Source organism: Sciurus vulgaris (assembly GCF_902686455.1).
Source record: "Sciurus vulgaris genome assembly, chromosome: 15".
In the NCBI taxonomy this organism is placed as follows: domain Eukaryota; kingdom Metazoa; phylum Chordata; class Mammalia; order Rodentia; family Sciuridae; genus Sciurus; species Sciurus vulgaris.
This window is the reverse complement of record NC_136476.1, coordinates 49,532,663-49,552,051: the sequence shown is the minus strand read 5'-3', so window position 1 is coordinate 49,552,051 and position 19,389 is coordinate 49,532,663. Positions and strand designations below refer to the sequence as shown.

General features: G+C 39.7%; 1 pseudogene across 1 annotated transcript; it reads left to right on the top strand.

Annotated features, from left to right (window-relative positions):
* Positions 1-13,248: 13,248 nt before the first annotated feature.
* LOC306644742 (peroxisomal membrane protein PEX14-like) lies at positions 13,249-16,672 on the top strand (annotated as a pseudogene). The gene is made up of 2 exons: positions 13,249-15,462; positions 16,244-16,672. The product of its transcript is annotated as a peroxisomal membrane protein PEX14-like (transcript).
* Positions 16,673-19,389: the final 2,717 nt, after the last annotated feature.

Below are 19,389 nucleotides of genomic sequence, written 5' to 3'. Positions count from 1 at the left end.
CCTCGTGTTAGGTCCCAAGCAATTCATCCACCTATGGACTAAACATCTGAACCTTGAGCCAAAATAAACTTTCTCTCTTCTAAGTTGTTCATGTAGAGTATTTTGTTTATGGTGATAAAAAGCTGACTATCACAGAAATTGATTGAGATACAGGGTTATTGCTGTGACTAACATGACTATCTTTAGAAATGGTTTGCGGGAAGAATGTGACAAAGTTTAGAGATGCAGTATGGAAACACTTTAGAACATTGTAATCAGAGATTAATGGTGATTCTGGTGGGAATCTAGGCTTCAGAGAGGAATGCAGACTGTGTTCATGAGGTTTCAGAAGGAAATGAGAACTATATTGGAAATTGGATTAGGGACTATTCATTTCACATCTGGCAAAAAAGTGTTCTATATTTTTCCCATGTGCTAAATTTTTCAGTGAGACTGAATTTAAAGGTGATGGACTATTTAATCTGGTGGAGGAAACTTCAAGGAAGCATAATAGTCAGTCATTGGCATGGATGTTGCTGGAAGCTTTTAGCCAGGTTTATTGTGAGAAAACAGAGCTAAATGACTTTGAGAACTTGCAGTTTGACCAGAAAAATGTTTGTAAGACTGGGGACAAGAAAGGTGAGATGCTAAGAGTTTTTCATAGAGACAATAGGAAAAATGCCTGAAGGGCATCTCACAAATTTGCTAAACCACACCCACTGTAGATCCAGGGTGTAGAAAATTCCATTGAGAAGAGTTGGGGTGGGTGGGTGGCAGGGGGCTAGGAAGTTGTTTTCCCAGCCACCTAGGCACTCAGAGGCCACTTCAGTTATGATTCCAAGGAGCTCAGCTATTGTGGGATATTTCAGAAGAACTTGATGTCATCCATGTGGTGCTGGTTCTGCAGGAATGCAGGATATTGAAGATAAGAGGTCATGGAGGCTTTCTTCAAGATTTCAAAGGAAGACCTGGGAGGCCGAGCAAAGTGAGGCAATGTCAGAGTCCCTGCAGGTCACCCCTGAGAGGGCAATGCATGAAGCTGTGAAGGTAAAGTTAAAGGTGGAATGGAGACTCAAGCTATTAGAGATGTCAGTAATGATCAAGAAAAGCTACTGTCTGTGGAGACAGCCAGGTTAAAGGAGAGCCCAGGTGCAGTTACCAGCAAGGCCAAAGTGGGGGTAGGAGATGGTGTGGGGGACTTCCCAAGCCTTTTGGAGAGCACATTGATGGCATCTCTTCTAGATGCTATACATAGACTTACAGGCAGAGTTACAAGACCTGTTTGCCTGAATGGGATTTAGATCTTGTTTTGGTTCCACATCGTCGTCTTTTTTGGAATGGGAATGTTAATGTTAATGCTTATTGGATATATGTAACTTGCTTTTGATTTTTCCAGGAGTTCACAGCCAAGAGTTTGCCTTGAGTATCAGAGAAGACTTTGGACTTAGTCTTTTATACTTAGGACTTAAACTGTTAAAGACTATGGTGACTCTTGGAGTTGGATTAAATAAATTTTGCATTGTGAGAGGGACATGAACTTTTGGAGCATGGACAGAATGTTATGGTTTCAGAATGAGGTGCCCTTCCAAAAGTTCCTGTGTTGATGCATGAGTATTCAGAGGGGAAATGATTATAAATGAGTGCTGCATCCTAATCAGTCCATCCTAGTTTGAATGGACTAACTGGGTGTTATCTGTAGGGAGGGAGGCAGGTGGAGCATGACTGGAGAACCCTGGGGGCATACCCTGGTAGGGTTCATCTTCCTGTAATCCCTTTTCTCCTCCATCTATTTGCTTCCTGGCTGCCATAAATGGAACAGTGGTCCTCTACCTTCTGCTGTGATGTTCTGACTCATCTTGGGCCCAGAGCAATGTACTTCGCTGACCATTAATGAAACCTCTGAACCATGAGCCAAAATAAACTTTCCCTCCCCTAAGTTGTTCTTGTTGGGTATTTTGGTTACAGTGATAAATAGCTAAAACTATTTTGAAAAGTCCTCTTGGATATAATTGAAGGCTTATGGAAAATAATATTTCTGCAAGATAGCTCCCTAAAAAAAATTGGAGAGAGGTGTGGCTCAGGAGGAAGGAGGGAAAACCAGCCAAGGGTTAACCTCCCAGCTGATCCTTTCCTGATAACAAAAGGCCCTGGGGGGAAAGGGACAGATATTGAATGCTGGGCCCTAAACCTTGACCTTCCCTCATGGAAAATTAGGCCTACCCTATAAAACCAAAATCCCCTCTGTAACTGACAGCCATTTTCACATCTGAAAAATGAGTCCCTATGGTCCCTGAGTCTGCAAATGAATAAAGGCTTCTCTGAATCCACTGAGGCCTGAAACCTGTCCTTTTGCACTTACAATACTGACATTGTTTTTCTGGTATTAGCCTTGAAACAGTTTAAGTCTTTCTTTATTTTCTAGTCTAGATTCCTAGACTATCTAGTAAATTTATACCAACTTAGGCTTTGATGACGGCTCCAGGTCTTGGTTATCAAGAAACAGAATGAAACTTTGGAGTATTAGGTCTATGAAATTAGAATCATATCAATAGAAATGGTGCATTATGAAATAGGATAATGCTGGATTGGTAACTATTTGTCCTATACATGACTGCATGCACATACATTTGCTTGTACCGAAGCATATGTTTTACAGCAAGGGGTATACATTTTATTAAGATTAATCAGAAAAGAATGGTCTGATACAAATGTAATCAGAAAATTCTAGCTGGCAATCTAAGATACTTTTGGAAATCTAACACTAGAAAACAAGTGTTCATATAATATAGGCACAAGCTGACTTAAGTTTTGTTTTGACTCCTGGTTTGGTGCATTGTTATCTTCTTGATAACAATGATCACAACTGATTCCATGTTTCTATATGTTAATGAAGCTACATGACAGGTTGGTTATAATTCTGTTTAAACTCCCCAAGGGTTATTTACACACCTCATTAACAATAAATTTGCTTCTCACATTAAATCAACATTGGATCAAGTGGGGACATGAACCCAATTCTTCAATTATCTGAGTTCAGGAACCATGTACCAGATGAGTGTGTAGTGATACTATTAATAGATCCTTTTTTTGCTCCTTTATCCTGAACACCTTTAACAACTCATTTTCCTTTTTAATTATTTTAGCGTCATAATAATTCTAAGAGGCTTTCATGTGCCATGTCTTGAAATATATCCCCAATAATCTATATTCTCCTTTTGGTGGGTTCATAAATTTATGCTCATATGGACGTCTTATTTAGCTTCTTTCCCTAGAAAGTGAAATAAAGAAATACATTTGAAGTAAGATTTATATCTGCTTTTATGAGAGGGTTACCTAAAAGAAGAAAAAATTTTAAAAATGAATGAAAGAAGGAAAAAGAAAGAAAGAAGGAAATCCTTGGACTTTAGTTAAAACATTGGAAGGTGTTTTCACTTTCTATAGTCTTTTCTTTATCATATTCAGAAATATAGAATGTATGGGTTTATTGGTTAACTATGAGATTATTTTGCAAACGTATATGATACTCTTCTTTTTTTTTCACCATTACTCTGTTGAAAAATAAAATAGCATCAGGTGAGAGGACCCAAAAAGTTGTAGTTAGTGAAATCATGGAAACAAGTAAGAGACCACAGGAAATTCAGAGTTCTCCTAGTAAGAATGCTGGGATATAACACAGAGGAGATTTCCAAATAAATGCATCATGTGTAAAGATAGAAAGAGCCCACACCTGTGTAAATACAAATACGAGGCTCTTCCCAAACTGCCCTCAAACCCCCATAAACGCTGCAAAGAATTTTTGTCTCTTATCTTATCTGTAAAGGCTAGATGGCTGACCCAAAAGCAAACTTGGCTGCCACAAAAGCAAACTTAGAGATAACCCTCCTCTCGGAGGTCAGGGTGACCCAGAACTTAAAATAACATTGTATACAATTTTATATGTTAACCAATTAAAAAGAACACTGTAAAACTGTTTGCCTTTCATTATAAAAAGCCTGCTAAACAAGGGCTTGGGGTCTCTTAGTGTCACCGGTTACCGAGTGCGCGGAGGACCAGGCTCGAGCTTGCTAATAAATGACTCTTTGTTGCTTGCATTGATCGTGGTCTCTGGTGGTCTTTGTGGGGTCTCGAGCCACTGGGCACAACACATGATGGTATTTGTTTAATCTTTTGAGTTCCAGGTATTCTCAGGTGTAAAGTAAAAAGTATAAATGAAATTATCTTTATGGACTATCTTATGAGATGAGGATTCTAAATAAGGTGTTTATATAAAGATTATTGGCTTTCCTTATTTATATCATTGTGTTTAATAGAATCTTCATTTAAGTAATAGAAGATATGATAGTAATATGTAGCTAGCCATAAAAATAAATGAGTAAATAGGTGGTAGTCTATGTTAATTTTAGAGAAAAGAGGCTAAATACCTGGTAAATATGCTACTTCTTTTAGCCTTGTGGCAATGGCAGTTATCTTTAATTGATTATGCCTTGTGACTCTGCTGAGGATCCTGAGGCTGGGCTTGAGTCCAAATGCTCTAGTATCCACTGACTACTTATGATAAATTCAGAATGATAAAAGATCATTCAAGGTCACAACATCATGTGGATGATAAATTCTGGGCTAAGGTTGGAAACTCATTTGCTTTCTGATTTTTGACAAGTAGAATCTTTTCATTAATGTATTACTATTCATCAATATTTCAGGCTTATTTTAGCTAGCTATGGGTAACACATAGCCAGGCAATGAAATTTGCAATAACAAATAAACTTAGAAGAAAACAGGAAGACACACACATACACACACACACACACACACACACACACACACACAGACAGACATAAAGGAATGGAAATTTATCACAGTCTCTACTCATTTAAACAAATGTGTACATATATTCAGTGTTAGATTATGAATGTTTCAAGCACTGGGTATACAGTGATGAAGCTAATCAGACTTGCCCTCAGGAATTACAGAATTTGTAGTCTAGAGGGGAAACAGAAGAGACATATTAAACAAATATATAAACAGATTATGATGTAGCTCTGGTATGTGCTACAAAGGAAACAGCAGTGTGAGAAATAGCAAGAGGATGTTATTTAGATAGTAGTTGGCTATTTAAATTCTATCATATTCCTTGGATATCCACTCCTTCAGGATGGAGACATTCACTGCTGAGTTGCTGGAATGCTGTCTGTTCATAATTGAGAGCTAAATGCCTTTGTAACATTTGAACTTAGTCTAAGAGTGCTGCTTCTTCCAAGATTCTCTCAACTCCCTTGGGGCAGATTAAATCAATGAAGGGTTACAAAGACTTCAATGGCTTCAAGTAGACAAATCTCTCAGGGGTTCTTCTATCTCCACTGATTTTCCTGGTCCTGACTGAGGCCTTAGCCATAGTGCATCACAGCTCAATCTCTTCCCCCAATCCAGTCCTGCTTCAATGACTGATAGGCGTTGATGCCAAAGATTATCCATAATAAACCTCCTGCATACTTTCTGCATCTCAAACTCTGTTTTCCAGGGAAACTGGTAATATCTGAGATTGTTTTCAAAGTGGTTTAGGACAGTTGACTCTAAAATAGGATTCAGGGGGAATTTTCCACTGATTACCATGTAAGCCGTATTCCACTATTGGTGGTAGGTTGAGTCTAGATATCTCATAACATTTTGTAATCTGTGTAGTGTGTAAAACTTTTGCTGATGGTGAACTGGGATGAACCATTGTGCAGAAGTTAATATTTTGGGACCTGGAGACGTTTATGAGAAGTAATTGTTAAAAGGCTGTGGATTCCTATGTCTACTGTTGGGGGCTGCTCCTGAAGTTCAGGATGAGTATTTTCCAATTTAAGGAAAAATGTGGAAATAAGAGTACCTGTTTGGTAGCATATAATGACTTTCATCTCCTGCAGTTGCATGTCAAAAACAATTGAACAAACAAAAAATTGAAGATAAGGCCCAAGACAAAATTACATGCAGAATAGAAATCCAGGGAAAGCTGAATATCAGTCCCTGCAAGTTTGTGTAGACATATTATACAACTGATTGGAAAGGAAAATGGCAAGGACACACTGAGGATGATAAGGAGATATCTGAATTGATACACTGAAGAACCTTGTATTACCAATACCATTAAATCCTTTGGATCTGTGGAAGAACCCTGCTCCCCTCTGTTAAAGGCCAGTAGTTTTCCTTGCTTTAATACACAGAGACCTTTTTCATTGTAAAGTAAGATGATCAGCACTCAGTATCTACCTCTATCTCCTTGTCAGTAATACAGTAATACATAAATAATTAGAGTCAAGTACCAACATAACCAGGCTGCCAGTTGATAACATAGAACAGTCAGTGCCTCAGTCCTCATTTTGCCTTTGATAGCTGATTTCTGTTCTTAGAAATATTCTTCATTTGGCTTCCAGGTTGTTACTCTAATTTTTCCTATGACATTCTTTCCCCCTCTTATGTATTCTTGCTAATTCCTCCTCATCTGGTGACATATTAATAGTAGAAAACATCAAGATAAACCCTTGGACCTCTTATCTTGGTGATATTTCCTCCCCTCTATCTTTCCGATTCTTATGGTATTTAAGATCCATCTGAATGATGATGACTCCTAAATTTATAGCTCTAACTTAGACGTATTCCAAAAACTGCATGTCTCATGTCTAATTACCTAGTCAACATTTATCTGTGGATGGCTCAGAGACATCTCAAATTTAATATGTCCTAAATTAATTTCCTTGTTTCTCTCCCCATTCTTCCTTTAACTTGCTATCTCTGAAATCTTCTACATTTCAATTGATAACAATCCCTTTCGCTCATTTGAAATACTTAGTTGTCATTACTTGAGGACTGACTTCTTTCTTACCTTCATTCTCCTTAGCAAATTTGTGAGTAAATATTACAAAATATACCAGGAATCTCATCAGTTCTTATGGTGTCTGTTTATCTAAGCCACGCTTTTTTTTCTGTCCACTGGAACTGATCTTGAGAAACTGCATTTCCCATAATTCCTTGACAACTGGCTTCTGTTTAGATTCAGTCACTGGGAAGAACTGTCAGATGATTGAGAAAATTGGAGAGAAGCCAGCACTCTTTCTGCTTCTGAGAAGTATACTCAATAGCAGAAGGTGGTTACTGGCTAACCTGCCTATCAGTGGTGATGGCAGTCAGCAAGTAGCTGTGGGCTCTAGGTGACCTCTGGAGATTCTAGCTGCAGTGCCAGAAACCACAGCAACAGCTGAGTCAGCAGCCAGTTCCATGCAGGCCTTAGGAACACCACCATTTCCTTTGCTTCCTTTAGCACTTGGTAAGGTACAAAAATCTCTGGGTTACTTCTGTTTCCACTACCCCCCCTCCCTTTTTATTTTAAATGCTAGGAATTGAACCCAGGAGTACTTATCACCTGGGCCACATCCCCTGTCCTTTTTTATTTTTTCATTTGAGACAGGTTATCACTAAGCTGCTCAGGACCTTTCTAAATTACTGAGATTGGCTTTGAACTTGTGATCCTCCTGCCTCAGCCTCCCAAGCTGCTGGGATTATAGACATATGCCATCATGTCTGGCTTGTTTCTTTTCTGATCCTGTATCCTTTTCCTTTCCTGTATCCTTACTATTATGTAAACAAGTTCCAATATTAAAGCCCCTCTGTCTTAAACATGTTAGGCGTTGTTGTTTTTTCCTTGTCTGAACAGTGACTTATGCATACATTAGCTTTCATTCTACTCTAAGCATGAAAGCAGATATCCCAACTGATCTATGTCATGCCACATCACTTCTTTGTTCAAAATCCTCTAATGACTTTTAATACATGTTTACATTGTCTTACCCTACCCAGTTTTTCTCCTATTTTTTTCCCCTTTCATCTCATCTCTTGCTTCTATGCTTATTGCTCACTGCCTTCCAAATGCATTGGCCTATGATTTTCCTTGAGCTTCTGTTCCCACTTACTGATTATTATCAGACACTGACTTTGGATATTCTTCCTCATATTCCCTGATCTCAACTCCATTTTTGTTACCTTTGTGGGGAGTGCTACTCAATCCTCCTTTTAAAAAATTATGTTGCATTTTCCTACAGTTTCTTTTCATTTTTTCCTATGACACTTTCTTCACTGACACCTTACAATTTACTTATTTACTGTGTTTACTGTCAGCCTCTATTTAGTAGAGAGTTTATTCCATGAAGGTAGAAATTTTAATTATTTTTTCCTTGTTATATTACTAGATTTTAAAACATTGCTTAGTGCAATTAATATTTTTTAACAAATAATCAGTAATATTTTGAAGGGGCAGGAGTAACTGGGGGAGACTTAAAAGAGTCACAGGTAAAAAAATAATCATGATGTGTACTGAGATGGTGCATTGAGAATAAAGAGAGGACCCAGATTCAAACTATATTAGAGATGCATATAGGATTTAGATGATGTTTAGCTCATGTAGATGATAAGGAAATGTAGATTTAGCATAAAAGGTAACAAAAGGTAATAAAAACTCTTCCCAAATAAAGTGTGGAAAACACTTTCTTTTCACTATTTGTAATTTCATGATTTTACAAGAATTTTTTTGAAAAATATGACCTAATTCTTGCCATTTCCCCTTCTTACAAATATAAGCTCTGCTGATGAAACTAAAACTTTGGCATTACTTTTAACAAACCAGAGATGAATTTGATAGCTATATATTTTGCAAAGCTGAATTACATAGTGATATTGGCAACAATTAGTCTTGCCACAATAAGGATGTATAACAGTCACAAATCTCAGTGATATGCAACAATTTATTTAGTCCATTCACCTTAGGGATCATAAGGGAATACTATTTTTACTTCTTTTGTGGTGCTGGTGATTGAGCCCAGGGTCTTGTACATGCTTGGCAGGCACTCTACCACAGCCTCTGGGGATTTTATTTAAATAGGGACCTGAGTGTTTCTGTTAAATTCCACTGTGTTCTCTTACACAACTCTGGGTCAGCTAATCTAGGCTACAAGAGCTAGAGGGACTTTGTTTCATGCTCCAGTTTGTTGGGGTTGCTACATGTGTTCACATTAACCTTGGACCAGTGGTTACCCAGGAGAAGTTTTCTAATAGAAATGACAAAAGCATAAAATTGCATACTGAAATAGATAAAACCTCTTTTGGTTTAGACCCTAAATCTTGTGGCCCACTTTGGGTCTGTCTCATTTGTTTGGCCAAAGCAAGACACATGGCTAAACCCAAAGCTGAGGAGAAGAACTCTAAAGGTACATCACAAAAGGTGCGGATACAGAGAAAAGTGAAAAATTTGAGTCAGTACTGCAATCTACCACGTCCTATAGAGTTGGCTGCATTCAGATGATATCCAGAGAGACTTCATGGAGACAAGACTTAAACTCTACATGACTGGAATTATGCATTTATCTTTGCTTAATAATTAAACAATAAAACAATAAATAAATAAATAAACAGTAAAAGTTGACTTCTCTATGTCATATTTTGGTAGCAACATTTAAGTGAACTAAAACTAAGTGGCCAGTATTTTTTTTTTAACTTAAAAAATGCCTGAAGAATTAGCATGTTTATTTTGAATTTTTCCTGTGACTTTCAAAATGTTTTACCTGACCTGGAAATGTAATTAATTATTATGTTTTTTTTTCCTCTTTTTTTTTTTTGTTACTAGAGCACGTTTTTAGAATTTTCTGAATACCAACTATTAATTATCTAGATGTGAGGAAAGAAATGATAAAAATATATTCTCTAGCCTGAAGCATTTTTACAAATATATGACCTGATATACACACACACACACACACACACACACACACGTTTACTTAGGACCAGTGACACCTTTTTACTGTCTTCCATGCAGAGACCCTCAGTTCAAAAACTTCCTTTATGATCTTGTTTGTCCTTTTGGTTTTTGAATTGACATTAGTATTTATTTTAAATGTGATTTTCTTATCAATATGTTCAGAGATGGAGAGATGGATATAAAAGGGGCATGGATATTTTGAAACAATATACATCTAGTGAAAGAGTCACAGATGTTAAAGTTTTAAGGTGTGTTTTTCATTAAAGCACCCAGTCAGTGGAAATTACCTGATTTTTGCAATTCTTACTTGTTTCATATTTAAAATAAGGTACTAATGATACAATAAAGGGTTTAGATGAAAAAAATTGAAATAATATATGAAAATGGTTTGTTCTTTTTAAAGAGCAATGCAATTTTAAGTAGGCTGTGGACATGCTTTTAAAGCACTTATATCTAAAATATATTACTGGCATTACTTACATCACTACAGAAGACAAAGTTCCCTACACAAATAATATTTTCTAAAGATGTAGCCTTTTAAGCTTTGTAATGAAAATTCATTTCAAGACATATTCAAGCACAAATAATCAAATATTTATTGAGCATCTTCTATGCACCAAGTGATATGCTAGGAAGACCCTGGAGATAGCTGTTTGTGCCTTTGCTGAGCTTAAAGGTTTATATCAAAGTAATTGTTTCAAAACATCAAATTTTGAATAAATCATGGAACATAATAGAAAATTCACCATGTAAACGTGGTCGAAGCTCTCATGCAGTTCATAATCAAGGCAAAATACAGGAATCAAAACAGCTCCCCTGGGGGAATAGAAATTCATGCTGCTGATTGCAGGGATATAAAACTGTACCATAAGCAAACGTGTTATAACAGTGATACACACTCTGGGGGAGACATAGTCAAGGTCTGAGCCTGTTTTCCCTAAAGCATCACTCTCTGAGAGGCAAAATAAATGATTCTGAAACAACACACATCAAACGATATCCAAAGTTCGCCCCCTATCTCTGACTACACTTGCATGTTCATGTAGTAATTCCCCTTAACATGTTAATCTTAGAACAGCTACAGAGACTCCTTGAATTTTAAGTTATAAGGTTTACTTTGCCCTTTCTAAAGAATAATGTAAATAAAAGAAAATATAGTACTTCTTTCTAAGAAAAAGTTAAAGCTGGAAAGCCACACAAATCATTCTAGGGATACAAAAATGACATACAACAAAATCCAACTCCATTCCTAGTTTACAAAAGAGAAGGCACATATTAACCAAGTACTTCTTTATTGTGACTTCAGTAATGTTCTATTGTTTCATAATTATATATATTACTGAATATGTATGAAACAGTATTTAGCTGCCTTCTGAATCCTAAAGCAATAGAAATGTTCTTGTAAAAATGAGGAAATGAAGGGAACACTGTGATTGATTGCTTAACATTAAGTAGGTTTACAAGATGGAAAGCCATATCCGTTTTAGAAGAGCGTACATACCCACTCACCCTGTGCATACATTGCTATCTTCCTTTGGACAGGGAGTTCTCAAAATAGGGAGGGTTTGTTCATCTTGTCTTCAAATCTCGCCACATCATTGAGTGTAGCCTACTCAGTGTTCTCCTTTTATTTGTGTATTTGTTTATTTTCTTTTACCTCTATATCCATCTGTCATTTCCCTAATACCCCAATTAACAACTATTCTTACCTTTTTAGTGTGTTTCTGAAAAATGTTGTGGTTACATTAATGCTTGTATATGATTTCCTGATGTCCATATACACATTTTACCTATCCACTTCTCAGTGACAGTGATAAATAAACTTTTAAATCAAAATGCTATTGTTTTAGTCAGCTTTTTCACTGCTGTGACTTAAAGACTCAACCAGCACAATGGTAGAGGAGGAAGAGTTTATTTGGGGGCTCACAGTTTCAGATGTCTCAATCCATAGATAGCAGGCTCCATTCCTTGGGGCTTGAGGTGAGGCAGGACATCATGGTGGAAGAGTGTGGCAGAGGGAAGCAGCTCATATGGTGATCAGGAAGCAGAAAGAAAGAGGCCTCCCCTTGCTACATACAAATATATACCGCAAAGCCACGCCCCAATTCCCACCTCCTCCTACCACACCCTACTAGTTCAATTACTACTCAGTTAATCTTCATCAGGGGATTAAATCACTGATGGGGTTAATACTCTTATAACCCAATCATTTCTCCTCTGAACCTTCTTGCATGGTCTCACATGTAAGCCTGTGGGGAACACCTCACATCCAAAACATAACAGCTATTAAAATAATTCTCTTAAAAAAGTATATATCTGACTTTCTACATATGGTCTTGTGCTTTGATTGACTATCATTCCTCTGTTGGTGAGGGAGAATTACCAGGACTGAACAGCCCAAGATGGCAGGACACATGACAACCAGTACTGAGCTGATGGGTTCACAGCAGTGCATTTGTCACATACACTTACATCCTACAGGAGAAAGATGCCAGAGCCATGCAGGGCCTCCTGTGGGTTGCACTGGGGATTATTAGAGTGAACAATAGGAACTGTGGGAGGCAGGCTTTGTAGTCACAGTGGGAGGTACTCTCTAGTTTCTGTGAGAGGATGCCACTGACTTATGTGAGTAGTTGTGTTGGCTTCCAGGGAAGTGAAGCCCTGGCAGACCTCTGTATCTGTTCAGCCGATAGAGAACCCAGGCAGTTGGAGACCTCTCCCACTAGGTAAGTAAGGTCTTCGATCTGACCAGAGCAGGGGAACTCATGGTTAGGCCTTTGGGAACATGTACACAAAGATGTCAAGGCAGCACATGAAATTTTAAGCTGTATAATACCCCCAGAAATTCATATACCATTTCTTAGATCGAGGTCTCCCAGAGGCATCATAAAGGGTCCTTCTTTTTGTTTGCTCCTAATCAGCATTTGAACAACATCCTGTTAGTACCAAAAGTGAGACAAACCTTCTTCCTGTGTCACTCCATTTATTCCAATGAAACATGGATCTTCTCTGGCATTTCTATTTTCAAATACATAAAACATTCATATATGCTGATTTTCTTGCTAAATTTCATGCAAACCTTATTATATTCAAAAGGAGAAACTCATAAAAGTGTGTAATTTGTTGGTGTTTCAACTAGGATGGATGAAAAAGGTTAAGTATTTTATCACATTTAATGAACTTGCCTTACTATCCTTGAAAAATAATTCACATACTACAGCAATAGTCATTTGATTGGCAGATAATAGGGGCTGAAGATACTGTATAACAATGGCATACTGAGGAAGAAAGCCATGATTGCCTTTGGAAATGATAATGGTTGAAATGCAGGGAGGGTCACCTCATTCAGAAGATTTAATGAACAAGAAAAATAGGTGACCTCTGCAATGTGGAAAAATTATGCACAGATTATCCTTATGGAGTGAAACAGGCCATGCAATTTCACAAGAAAGGCTTATCTTGAAGAACAAGGCATGTTGTTTTGGATAGTGATTCAAGCATTTAGCACGTGAGGAGGGAAAGCAGTGTGGGAGGCATAGGTGATATTAGCCACTAAGGGGTAACAGACAGAAAAGGAGGTGACAAAAATATGTGTGTGAACATATCTTGGTCATTTTGCTTTTGGAGTACAAAGAGGGGTTTACTTGGTGCCCCAACCATTTTGTAACTTAATATTCATAAAGTTCCTGCAATTCTGCATCAGGAACCCAAGGTTTCTTATTAGGTCATCCTCTTCACCAAGTAATCTGCAGGGGTCCTCAGGTCTCCTGAGTTCAGGAAAATGAGCTGTCCAATCCCCAAGCACCTGTCTTCTGGACCTTCTAGTATGGACATGCACTAAACACAAAGTTTTAAGAAATTTCATGAATGTAAATGAAAGCAGTATTTACTTCACTGCTTTTTATCCAACTATTTATTCACTCTTATTTCTGGATAGGTCATGGTATAGATTTGTATCCTATCACATTTGCACAGGTCATCTCTTATTTAATGTGTAAAATGCTTCTTTATAAGTAATTACATAAAATATGTGTTATTTTTACATAGTTCTTCGAATCAGAGTGACTTTGTAGAGTGGCAGAAGAATGAAGAAAGGAAGTAATCTAGGATTAGGGCCTCTGAAAGATATTTGATCAATCAGAACCTGGGTTCAGGCGGCGGTGAAGATGCCGTGGTAGAAAAGGAAGCATGGCCCAACAGCGCCTCAGCACCAGACACAGAAAATGGGAAGATAGAACTGTAATTAAAAAAAAAAAAAAAAAAAAAAAAAAAAAATTCATAGGGCTACAGAAAGTTGGTAATTTGAGAGTGAGAAATAACCAAGACAGGCCAGGTGCCGCCGCCAGCAGAGCAGAATGGGGAGCCAGACAAAAGGGACGGCGTGGCCGGTGGATAAAGAAATAAAAAAATAAAGAAAAATTGACTTGGGAAAACCTGTGGTTTACAGAAGAAGGCTTACGTCAATGGACACAAAGTCAGTAGGGGTGAAAGTGTTCAGTGGAGGCGGTGAGCCCTCTGTGAGGGTGGCTTGGAGAGCCCCCTGGTCACTGTGGGCAGCCCTGCACCAGCACAGAACACGCTAGCCGGTGAGCTTCCAGGTCCTGAAGGCTGTGCCTGTGAACAGGGACATGTTGGGAGGTGGGACGGGGAGTGGGGTGGAGGTAAGGAACTCATGAAGGAAGTTGCCAGCAGCCAACAGAAAATTTCTCAGAGTGGCTCCTGAATTGGAGAAAATGAAACAGGCACAAAGAACATTTTACCTGGTCCATTTAGGGCTCTGGATCCAAGGGAGAAAAATCCCACAACAGCTGGCTCCCCATAAGAGCTATATTGAGGCCGTTCATTGCAGCCAGGCAAGAGCCTGTGCTCTCCAGAATGGATACAGGGATCACACAATTCTTTGGCACTCCCCAGTTTATCCTAGGCCATACAGGGAGATGGGCAGGTGAGAGCTGCTACACCTAGCTGGTGGTAAACAAGGAACAAAGGGACAGTGTCCAAAAATATAGAGCCAGAAATAAATAGAAAGACCAAAAATGGGTTAGATTAGTCAGGCCTCACAAAGATGGCAGAACACCCAAGCCAGCCAAGCTCTACTCCAGGAAGTGAAAATGTAGTGCCTTGAGAGCCTTTAACAAGTCACAGCAGTGAAGTTTCTACAGAATTCCCAGGTTCACCAGAGTCCACTTGCAACCAGGATCACATTACTGAAGAAGAAAGGGCTAAGGGAGGTAGAGATTGATCTGACTTTCCAACAGGCAGGTACTGCTATCCATGAGCCTTGGTCTTTGGGCCCAGCCCAGGGCATTCCTGTCCAGCCCCCAACCTCGTTTCACAGCCATACAGCCCTGTAGGGTCCTGGTGGTGAGATTATGGTGCCTTGGCCATCATCGTGGCAGGAATTGCATCTGCTTTCACCAGCTCTATAAGTACCTGCTGCCCCTCATCCTGTGTGAGGACAGAAAGCAGTTGCGGAAGATGGTGGCTAGTCTCTCTGAGCTGGGTGGGCAGCATGGCCCAGACAGTGACTCAGGTACACTGACCTCTGTCCAGGAGCTACTGAGACAGCAGCAGCAGAAGATCTAGGAGCTGGCCTTTAAGCTGGCCACGGCCAAAGCCACCGCATCTACCAACTAGATCCTGGGGTCCCAGAATATCAATGAACTCAAGTTGGAAATTATCTCCTTGAAAGGTGTAATGTACAAAGCTGCTCCCCCTGACCTTTCCGGTGCAGCCATTTTCCCCGCCTCCCAACCACTTGTCAATCTGTGAATATCCTAGCTAGCTATTGGTTCACCAGACAGCTTGCAAGTATCCTTCTCTGATATTAGTCCCCTGTTAGCCCAGCAGAATTCAATTGCTTTTCTGTAGCTTCCCTGCCATGTTTTCTCATCCTTCTGTCTCTCCTCCTCGCTTTCTCTATCCTCCTGGCTTTCACACTCTCTCTAGCGCGTGCCCTTTCTCGTTCCCTTTCTTTTCCTCTCATTTTCTCTTTTACCCTGCAGGGAGACACTGTTTGCTTAATAACTCCCTTATGTGATTTCCCGAGTCCGGCGTGGTTTCCATGGGATCCCTTACAAAAGGACTTTTAAATCAGAGGCAGTTCCCACTGTAAGGGATCCCACAGAAACCACACCGGACACGGGAAATCACATAAGGGAGTTTATTAAGCAAACAGAGTGTCTCCCTGCAGGGTAAGAGAGAAAATGAGAGGAAAAGAAAGGGAATGAGAAAGGGCACGCGCTAGAGAGAGTGTGAAAGCCAGGAGGATAGAGAAAGCGAGGAGAGACAGAAGGATGAGAAAAGATGGCAGGGTTGCTACTGTGAAGCAGTTGAATTGCTCTGGGCTGACAGGGGACCAATAACGGAGAAGGATACTTACTGATGAACCAATAGCTAGCTAGGATGTTCACAGACTGACAGTAGTTGGGAGGCGGGGAAAATGGCTACACCAGAAAGGTCGGGGGAGCAACTTTGTAGATTACACCCACCCTTCCCATCAGCCCCGAAGATCCCTCTCCTGGCAGATTCCAGTCAAGTCACTGTCATCCTCCAGCCCTGCCAGCTGTGAACCACCACAGCAGTGACATCTTGCTAGTCAGCAACAAGTCCACCTCACCCTTACCTGGGAAGGAAAGTCAGTCACAATCTGAGGGCTCCATGGCCACCTACCACCTACTGGGCACCCAGTGGGCTAGGACATGGCGGACATCAAGGGCCAGGGGAGGATGGAGGTGCCTGGTGAGGAAAGACAAGGAGGATGTGGAGGATGATATGAGCCATGGGGATTAGGAGGACATCCTGAGGGTGCAGAGGGAGGATCAGTGGGGTGGGGACGGGCAGATCAAAGAGCAGGTGGAAAAGCTGCCATGCCCTGAGGGTGCCGGCAATGAGAATGAGCGGGACTAGGGCTGCTCCCAGGGACACCGTCCAGCCAGTGGACACTTGACTCTGGATGTGGGCAGCGGTGGCCTCAAGCCATGCTGAGGACAGCGCTGTCCTCAGCTGCAGCAGCTGGGGGTCTCGTTTCTGTCTACCAGCTGTGTTTCACCTGAGCAACACCCCAGTTCCAGCCTGCACCCACAACTTACCCAAAGTTAGCCTTAATCTAAAGTTAGGTTTTGGTCTAACTCACAGCCAGGCTGAGAACACCAAGGCTTCTGAGCCCCCAGCCTCTGCCCAGCCCCCTGGACAGTGTCTCATCCAGGGTTTTGGCTGAGTGTCTTTACTGACCTGACAAAGTGAATGGCAAGAACTTGTGTGGTCACTTGCCTCCTCCTAGTGGGGAGGAGCTATAGTTCCCTTTGGTCTCTGCTGTCCCTGCTGTATCCTCTTGGGCCTGGACCGTGGTTCTTTCTTCATCTGTTTCCAAAAGCCAGGGCCTTGGACCCACTCTCTGTCAGTGACAGCCTGCCAGGGCCCAGTCTCCCCACAGCCAGGTCCTGTCTGACAGATGGGCACCTGTCCCCAGCCCCAGCCCCACATGCCCTGCCATCCTCTCACACTGTGCTTCCTCTTTTACCATGTCCTGGTTAGGCTAATCCCCTTGTGAGATGTGATTTTTGCTTCAGGGCAGAGCCAGGCAGCAGGGCCTTCCTGAGGATAGCTTTGTCTATTCTCACCAAGAAACACATGTTCGGGGCTGGGGAGATGGCTCAGTCTGTAGAGTGCTTGCCTTGTAAGCACAAGGCCCTGGGTTAGATCCCCAGCAAAGCAAAAAAAAAAAAAAAAAAAAAAAAAAAAAACACATGTTCAATTGTGTGATCATGTATAGATTTCAGAATATAAGATATGATCATATACAATTGTAATAAGTATGAGTTGCTACTATTTAAAAAAAGACTGAAAATCTATCTCTGCCAACAGATTTGGCCACCACAGTGGCAAAAACTTCTTTATCTCTCATCACAATTCTATTTTGTTTTTATATTTTTCTTTATTTTTTCCTCTATATTCCCATATTTTTTTGTCTTTAAATTTTAACTTTTTTTTTAGTTTTTCAAAAATAATTTTATATTATTCATTATTTTCCTTATGCATGATTTTATGTGCATGTGAGTATGTGTGTGTGTGTGTGTAGTTCTGTATGCTCTCACTGCATGGATAGGTTTGAATATTTATATAACTTTACTTACACATTAATAACTCTCCTTCATGGTTCATTATACAGTATAGATTACACTTAGGTGGGGTACAATTTTACGGAGATTTGAGTTTTTTAGGCCTTATATTTGCTGGTTTGTTTACATCTGAGTTCAGGTTTGTTACACCTGAGTTCCTATCTCCCCTTCTTCATTCTCTTCCCCCAGGAACAGTGGAAATTCCTTATTCCCTCTTGTTTCTTCTTTTCATTACTTTCAGTTAACTTATTATCCCTTCATCTTGCAAATGACACCTACTCCCTATCTTCAGCCTCTCCTCTGATCACTTTTTCAACCACTTCAAACTTTCTCTTACCTTCCTACCCTATTTTCTATTACTTAAGGAACTGTAACCCGACCAAATAATAGATATTATGTTGGACTATGTAATTTGTACTGTATTCAAGTCATTGTGACTATAAATGTAGTGGATAACATAGTAGATGACCATGGTTGAATGCCTGATCTAGTGCATGGTTTTATTATTGATGCTACAGAGGCTAAAACCCAACCTCACCATTCCTATGTAAGTGAAAATTAGTGTTATAATGTCACCTGACATTTATCTTAAGGCTGTGCATTCGTTTCTGACATTAGTTCCATTCTTGGCTCCCTGCTTCCTCTAAGAGGGACTGGAAAGAGATTGGAACACTTCAGGATCAGAGTAGAGATTCTGTAGCTGAGAGAAATGCTCACGTCTCAACCAAACAACAGTGAATCTCACCTTATATACAACCTAACCACACTTTAGCCCTGTTTTGGGCTCCAAACCCAAAATAAGTACCCATAGAAGAACAATCAGGGAGGGACTTTAGGTGCCACTCCTGGACATCTACTCATATATCAAAAACAGAGAAAGAAGTCCTAGAACAAATAAGACAATTATACACAAAAGAATACTCATAAAAAAGATGGAGGAAACTCTGTCTCAATTGATGTACAAGTCAAAGACCTCTGAAAACATAAGGAAATAGGAAAAAAATCGTCTCTCCCAAACTCACAGTCCCCTGACAAAGGATTTCACTGATATTGATGTGGATGAAATCTAAGAGAAATATTACAAAAAAATGATTATTAAAATGTTCTATGACATTGTTGGTGGGACTGCAAATTGATGTGACCAATTTGGAAAGCAGTATGGAGATTTCTCAGAAAACTGGAAATGGAACCGCCATTTGACTCAGTTATCCCATTCCTTGGTAATATCTAAAGGACTTAAAATTAGCATATTACAATGTTCTCTCTGATATGTAGATGCTAACACAATAAGGTGGGGGGAAGCATGGAAGTTCATTGGATTAGACAAAGGGAAATGAAGGGAGGGATGGAACATGGGATTAGAAAAGACAGTAAAATGAATCAGAAATAATTTTCCTTTGCTCATATGTGAATACACAGCCAGTAAGATTCCACATCATGTACAACCACAAGAATGGGATCCTAATTAGAATAATTTATACTCCATGTATTTGTATGTTAAAATAC